The sequence below is a fragment of the Micropterus salmoides genome, unplaced genomic scaffold, assembly GCF_014851395.1.
Source record: "Micropterus salmoides isolate LMB-PRFRI ecotype aquatic unplaced genomic scaffold, ASM1485139v1 Ms_hic_scaffold_21, whole genome shotgun sequence".
Lineage (NCBI taxonomy): Eukaryota > Metazoa > Chordata > Actinopteri > Centrarchiformes > Centrarchidae > Micropterus > Micropterus salmoides.
The window spans coordinates 27211669-27217088 of record NW_024041262.1 but is presented as its reverse complement, the minus strand read 5'-3'; the positions used below and the strand labels follow the sequence as shown (position 1 = coordinate 27217088).

At 42.7% G+C, this 5420-nt stretch overlaps 1 protein-coding gene across 2 annotated transcripts in view; it reads right to left on the bottom strand.

The window, feature by feature from the left end:
- Positions 1 to 5420, bottom strand: part of LOC119915893 (microfibril-associated glycoprotein 4-like) — a 117909-nt gene that overhangs the window by 78720 nt on the left and 33769 nt on the right. The window lies entirely within an intron of this gene.

The window sequence follows — 5420 nt, the reverse complement described above, 5'->3', positions numbered from 1 at the left end:
GATGATCTGATGTCTTTACTGTGTCTGCTGTTCTCTGACTCTATAGATTCCAGCAGTATAACTCATAACTCATTGAATAAACTGTCGGAGAACAATAAAATCACACTTCCATTCATATATTTGCAATTAAAAATGGTATCTCATCTCTACTGTTTTTGTAATAAAAAGTTGCATCTGGTCATAGATATCGCGCCAATGTCTGGTGGCCATCTTGGAATAATTTAAACTGGATAGTCATGATTTGTATTGCACTGTGAGGGAACTGCAGCAGACTCACCACAATGTTCCATTCAAACCCCAGTCTTTGGCTGTGTTCGAAACGGAAGGCAGTTGCCTCGCTGCCTCTCTACCGTAATAGACAGGAGCCTCAGAAGGCATCACTTTCAAGTGAAGGCAGCTCTGTTAACATTGGTTTCGAACACCCTTCTAGGGCAGCACTTACGGCAACATGGGACGTCAGCATGCCGTCTTGAATCTCTTCTAGCTGTCAGAAGAGACGCTAGCCTTAGCATCAGCTAACTAGCTATGGAAAAGCAAAATGACGCCTCATACTGAACAAATTTTGTTGGTTACAGTCACGGGGTAATATGATAGTTCAGTGTTTAGTTCTCGCTAGCTTTTCAAAAATCAAAGTGAGAAAACTACTAAAAACTTTTAAAAACGTTTGTCCACCATCTTGACCAGTTTTTAAAAGGTACAGTCGTCACAGCCACGCAGCTTTATGGGTAATAGTCAGCATCGATGCTGCTTTCAAAACTGGCCGTTACTGGGGCAGCTTGAAGGCGTCTCAGGAGACAGGAAGAGATCGTTTGATCGCTTCTGCTTCTGAACACTTCTGTTCTCTTCGCTCTTAATTATTATTATTTATTCCGCCGTTTTTTGGCATCTATCTTCTCCTGTACCGTTTGTCCTACAAACTTGGTTTCAACTTCAAATTGTACATCTTCTTCATGAGATGGGTGCTATGACCTGTGTTGCTGATATCTGTATTGGTTTATAAACACAGAAAATGTGTTTATAAGGAGGCATTTTTTTTTGTCAGAATAAGACAAGGGGCAAAACTTAACACATATGTTTGCTGAACATGTGTGCAGCACATCATTGACTCTCTTAGCTGATGGAGCCACACATTGCACCGACAGCTGTAGCAATCGCAAAAAATAACCGGCAGCTCTCGCAGGCATTTTGTTAAGGAAATACCCATTCTAGTTCATTCTGGATATGATATTTTAGGCAGTTTGTCCTGCATATACACTAGCCTGCACGTTCTGCTACACACAAATGGAAAATTTAACAAGTAGTCTGGGTTGCCTAAGGAGGGAGCTGTTTGCATCTCTCACTTAATGGCCTGAAAGGATCCTTTGGCTACTTGTGAGTTATATGTTTGGCCTGCCACCTCGACCATTGCCCTAAGTAGGACTGTTTTGAGATCTATTGCCTAAAATACTCAAGAATGAGAGCATTTTGGTCACTATTTGTGGTTTGGGAGCCTTAGTTAGATCCCCTACCTGAAAAATATAGATAAATGATTGACTGTACCAGTGAGCTCCTGGTGGCAGGTTTGACAACAATATGTGTGGATTTGGCAAGACTGGTGCTGCTGACATGTGCAGATCATGCACTCATCTGTAGTTAACACCATCATCCCGGCCCTGCTGCAGGACAAGCTCTCCCAGCTGAGCGTGCCTGACTCCACCTGCAGGTGGATCACAGACTTCTTGACGGACAGGAAGCAGCACATGAAGCTGGGAAAACATGTCTCTGATTCCAGGACCATCAGCACCGGATCCCCTCAAGGCTGCGTTCTTTCCCCCCTTCTCTTCTCCCTGTACACCAACAGCTGCACCTCCAGTCACCAGTCTGTCAAGCTCCTGAAGTTTGCGGATGACACCACCCTCATTGGGCTCATCTCAGATGGGGACGAGTGATCGACGATGGAGATCGACCATCTGGTGACCTGGTGCAGCCAGAACAGTCTGGAGCTTAACGCTCTGAAGACCATGGAGATGGTCGAGGACTTCAGGAAGAGCCCAGCCCCACCCTCCCCATCATCCTGTGTGACTCCCCAGTCACCACTGTGGACTCCTTCCGCTTCCTGGGCACCATCATCTCCCAGGACCTCAAGTAGGAGCTGAACATCACCTCCCTCACCAGAAGGGCCAGCAGAGGATGTACTTCCTGCGGCAGCTGAAGAAGTTCAGCCTGCCAAAGACAATGATGGTGCACTTCTACACCGCCATCATTGAGTCCATCCTCACCTCCTCCATCACCATCTGGTTCGCTGCTGCCACTGCCAGGGACAAGGGCAGGCTGCAGCGCATCATTCGCTCTGCAGAGAATAATAATAATAATAATAAATTTTATTTATAATGCACTTTACATTTCAGGGAAATCTCAAAGTGCTACAGCAACAAGGGGTTAAAAACAGTTCCAGAAAATAACAATCGCAATAAAACACCGTAACAAAAGATTTAAAACCATGACTGTTAAAAGGCCTTTTGAAATAGAAAAGTCTTTAGGCCCTTCTTAAAAACCTCCAGAGTTTGTGGGGCCCTTAGGGGCTCTGGGAGGGCATTCCAGAGCCGTGGGGCGACTGCCTGGAAGGCCCTGTCTCCCATGGTGGAGAGTTTAGTCCTTGGTTGGTGCAGGCAGTGGGTAGAGGTGGAGGAGCGGAGGTTTCTTAAGGTGGTGAGTGGGGTGAGGAGTTCACTGAGGTAGGCAGGGGCAGTTCCATGTATGCACTGGTGGGTAAGGAGACAGATTTTATATTGAATTCTGTATTGAATGGGCAGCCAGTGGAGGGATTTCAGAGAGAAGGTGATTGGCTGCAATCTTCCATCACTTCAGGACCTGTACTCCTCCAGGACTCTGAGGCGAGCAAGAAAGATTGCAGCTGACTCCTCCCACCCCGGACATAAACTGTTTCAGACTGTCCCCTCTGGCAGGAGACAAAAAAACAGCCTCTACCCGTCTGCAGCTGGCCTCATTAACAAGGCCCGGGTCCCCCACTCCCATCCCCCCTTGCAAACAATACAAATGTCTCTGCACACGTAAATACTGTATCATCTCGTGTCGTGCACAGATCCGGCACATCGCACATATTTGTTGTTAATTGTTGATCTTTGTTGTTGTATATTTTTATGTTGTCAGTTTATATATTTATATGTACACAATATTCTCTTCCGTTGCGTTACTTCTGCAAGACACAGACCCAGAATGCATGTGTCTTATCCACTGTTTCATCACCACCAAACATTGGATGAAATGACTCGGTGTGAAGTGAAACTGTCTCTGGTTGTTCTGAACCACTGACTGTTTAAACATTACATTTATATACAGTCTATGTTCTGAAGCAACAGTTATCACCAACTCTGCAGCTCTATGGAGCTTTAAAATACAGCATGTCTGTCAGCGAGCATCTGGAAACAAACAATTCTGTTTTTAATTGCATTTACAGGGAAATATTCACTTTTTTTTACTTATTAAGTCACACATTATTTACAGAATTGATCCAGTGTTTCAGCAGACTGGTGCAGAGTTGCAGTGTAACAGTTAGCTAAGTTAGTATCAGGACAGTAACTTAATGTTAGCTTAAAAGAAGTATTGCTTTGTGTGATATATCAAACTCAACTGTAACAGTATAATATTGTAAAATAACTTCTGATCTGTGAAATGCTTACCCAGTTTGCTTGGTTTTGCCAATTCCTTCACTAGACATCTAAAAGCAGCAGAGACTTCAAAGACTTTTATTTGAACACGATGCAGCATCTACGTGAATGTATCTATGTATTGTGACTAACTAGTGCTGAAACTAGCCCTGAAAAAAAAATCTTGCCTATAGTCATGTGATCAAAACTTTACTTATGTACATGTGGACATGTGAGTGTAGTTTTAACGCAGTGAGTAAACTCTGCTTTAAAGGTGCAGCTGATCACTTGTTCATCATCACTCCATCACAGAGTCTCTGACCTCAGATCTGTTTTCATTAAAAGCTTCTTTCCTTTCACATATTTATATTTATCATTATATGTTAAAATTTAAGTCATAATAGGCTGTATATTAACTTATTGGGAGAAAACTAGTAGTTCTATGTGAAATCAGACCTTGAACACTCCCATATCGTCAAAATGGTATGATCCTTGTTTCATAACGCTGCTGTGAAGATTCAACATTGAGATTGACTGTTGAGTCAGGCTCCGCCCATCGAACCATCGACTATTCGGGGTCAGCCCAAACAAAAAGGCGCAGAACTTTGCTGAGACACTTTGTGTGTCCGGGCCTTAAGACAGAAGACAAACTTACTCAGACGAGCTGAACGGGAGGCTGCTGCTTCCAAACTGAGAGATCATAGATCTCATAGATAGATCATGGATCTCTCAGGGTTTGGGTTAAGGCTGGGGAATAGAGTGAAGCTCCACATTGTTCCTAATGTCATCTGATGTACTTTTTTTCAGGTTTAATGTTTCTTACAAATTCTTATTTAGTGTTTTTATTTCATCCATAACCATCATGTACTACGGGGCCTGGGGCAGAATAACAAGCTCATTTTACAGGGTGGTGGTGGTGCATAGGTAAGATGCTTGCCTTTGGTGTGAGAGACCTGGGTTCATTTCCCACTGTGAGACATCCACCATTGTGTCCCTGACACTTAACCCCTAGTTGCTCCAGAAGCATGCACACTCTGGCATGTTTAGCAATTGTAAGTTGCTTTGGATGAAAGTGTCAGCTAAATGTAAATTTTAATTTTACAGAACAAATTTCAATTCAATTCAATTCAATTTTATTTATATAGCGCCAAATCACAACAACAGTTATCTCACAGCGCTTTTCATAAAAGAGCAGGTCTAGACCGTACTCTGTGATGTTATTTACAGAAGCCCAACAACAAATCATTTGTTTAAACAAGAACAGGACATCCTGGAGGTCAGCTACACGTTTTTTTTGTGATCGTCTGCATTTATTTAATGTGTTTTTCTAAAAGGTGTGTCTGGTGTGACATCACAGCGCCTTCTGTAGATATAAGTAGTGAAGTTGTGAGAGTGTGACAGACTGAAGGAGAAGCAGCAGTTTGTTTCCTCTGAAGGTGAAGCCGCAACGTCTCCTCAGTTCAACCTGCAGGTGAGTTCAGACAGGTAAGCATCCAACTAGGAGACATTACACATGTCTGATAAATCAGCTGTGTGCAGTATTATTCTCAGCTCCTCCAGGATCTCACAGAGGCTTTGGACAGTTTTTTACCAAAATGACTGAATTAGCAAAACATTGAGCTGAACTTCATAAACATTTAATCATGTTGCAATAATTTGCAATATTTAAATATTGCATTTCAATTAAAAATGCAACTGTTTTATGAACTTATATATAATCATGTGTGATATTAATGTCGTGTAAAAATTCAAGACTTGGGCCAGATAAGAAAG